This window comes from Rutidosis leptorrhynchoides, chromosome 4, assembly GCF_046630445.1.
Source record: "Rutidosis leptorrhynchoides isolate AG116_Rl617_1_P2 chromosome 4, CSIRO_AGI_Rlap_v1, whole genome shotgun sequence".
Classification (NCBI taxonomy): Eukaryota; Viridiplantae; Streptophyta; class Magnoliopsida; order Asterales; family Asteraceae; genus Rutidosis; species Rutidosis leptorrhynchoides.
The window spans coordinates 637,547,243-637,550,069 of NC_092336.1; positions in this window are offsets into that span (position 1 = coordinate 637,547,243).

A 2,827-nucleotide genomic window follows, 5' to 3' on the forward strand; every position below is an offset into this window, starting at 1 on the left:
TAACGGAGATGATAAACACTAGGTTTGATTCATAAATATATCTTCGAATATTACCCATAACCTCCTTGGCAATAACCCATAGTTTCCTTAGTTATAATCGGTTTGTAACCCGAATTAAAATACCCGTGTATCACTTGTTACAGTACCATACTACTAATTTAAAATTTAAGCTAGGAAATATACAGAGTGATTTATTTATGTGAGTGTGTGCGTGTTTTTAAGTTCCTAATCACAAGTACTTCTTTCATATATATATATATATATATATATATATATATATATATATATATATATATATATATATATATATATATATATATATATATATATATATATATATATATATGTAAAATAATAATATAATAATACAATATATAATATAATAATAATAAACTGTGCCTCATTTAAGAAAAAGGTAAGCCGCCATCACTTTTTATGTCGACAAACTTTTTATGTCGAAAAACATTACGCGTTTCGCGTAGATAGGTACGTGGTCCGCGTATGGTGTCTCCACGAAAGTTGTAGATTTTTGAGTTACGGATGTCTGGACACTGGAATCACCCTTTTTCGAGTCAGTATGATTTAGTTATGATTTTTCTCGTGCAAGTGCGCAGGTTTAGTGATTTCCATCATTTTAACTTGAAATCTTGAGATGAAATGTTGTAGTCTTTTAGTGCTCATTAGAAACCTTTATTTTATCTTTATTTTCATTTTCATATCATTGAAAATCCATAAAAACATTTTAACAATCAAATTCTATTATATCGAAAAACGTGTCCATACTAAATCGAATAACTATAGTTCTCTAAAACTAATTACATTCACATCTTTTTATCAAAACGTTATAATAATTAAAAATCTATTATTTTGAAGAACGCTTTCATATATTTGAACTAAATTGAATAAATATAATTTAGTTTTCCAGAATTAGTTATATTCAAAATCATTCTTTAAAAGGTTTCATCTATGTCGTAAAACGTTTTCAATATTAAGAAAACTAAATAATTAACTTTATCAAGAGAAACGAGACAATCATTGTGTTGAAAGTTAATCTCTACTAACCTTTGTCCAATAATCGTTAATTGACATATTTGTTCTTACTTGTAGGTCACTTTACCATTTATTCCGAATATCGTTAAAAGGGAAAGGTTTCCTAAATCAAAGTGGACCTCTCAATAGAGACTCACGATCATACAATGTATCTGATAAATCAATCATTTGATATTATCTTTTAATTCCGTTGATAATTATATTAAACATATATCGAAACAAATACGTTCGTGTAAAGTATTATACGTCTAATACTTTGTTAACATTTTCAAGTTATAATATATACACATATACATATATAATCATGTCCGTTCATATAATGGTTCGTGAATCATTGGAATTTGGTCGAGGTTAAATGAATGTATGAACATAGTTTAAAATTCTTGAGATTCAACTTAACAAACTTTGCTTATCGTGTCGGAATAATATAAAGATTAAAGTTTAAATTTGTTCAAAAATTTCCGGGTCTTCACATACCGCCATGGAAATTCCACAAGTATAACTACATCCATCTCAATATACTCAATATATATATATATATATATATATATATATATATATATATATATATATATATATATATATATATGTGATGACCCGGAAATTTTCGACCAAATTTAAAACTTAATCTTTATATGATTTCGACGAGATAAGCAAAGTCTGTAATGTTGAAGTCTCAACAACATTGAACTAATGTTATATATTCAGTTAACCTTTGACTATTGACCGACGATTAACGAACATCTATTTGTGTGTGTGTGTATATATATATATATATATATATATATATATATATATATATATATATATATATATATATATATAATAAGTTAAAATATTAATTATTAATTTTAATTATAAATAACTTGCAATGTGTATTTAAAAACTGATTTATGTATATTAAATAAAGATATATACATATATATAATTTCAAGTTATTTAGTAAACGATAGTAACATTCGATTATTGATTCGATTGATATTTAGATAAGTTAACTAAAACATTTAAGATGAACAAGTAAAACACTAATTTGCTACAGTATTTTCGAATTACTATAGTACCCGAAAAGCTACAGTATTTTCAAAAATCACTATTTGCTACAGTAAAATACTATTTGCTACAGTAAATATTATTTGTTACAGTAAAACACTATTTGCTACAGTAAATAATATGTCGACGAACAAAGAGACAAAATCATTGTTAGCTGGACACTAGGGCCATGCGATCACATGGCCAATGCCCTTCGAAACCATGCGATCGCATGGTGAGGGTTGGTGGCACAAGTCTATAAAATTCGACGAATTTGGTTCATTTGTTGCACACTTCTTCCTCTGATCTTCATATTACTTCGTATTCATTTTATTTATTTTATTTTTAATTATTATTATTTATCCAAGTATATTATTAGTAGTATTAGTATTAGTATTAGTATTATTATTATTACATAAAATACTACGACAAGGGTATGTTCGAGATATTTCAAAATGGGTTTTGCGAGCGGGATAGAGCTAAGAAAATTATGGGTTATAGCTATAGAAGTTATGGGTATGGTTCGGGGGTATTGCTCGTGAGTCAAACTAGTGCTTATCATCTCTGTTGCGTCTACGTACTTTCCTACAATATTGAATCACAATATTGATACGTGAGCATTCATATCTTATCTTTTATATATTAATAGTGTATCCATGTCTAGTGCTCGAGTATATATGTTTATGCATGCTTGTATGCTTTAATTTTGTAGTTAGATAGTTTATGATGAATCACGAATTTGATACAT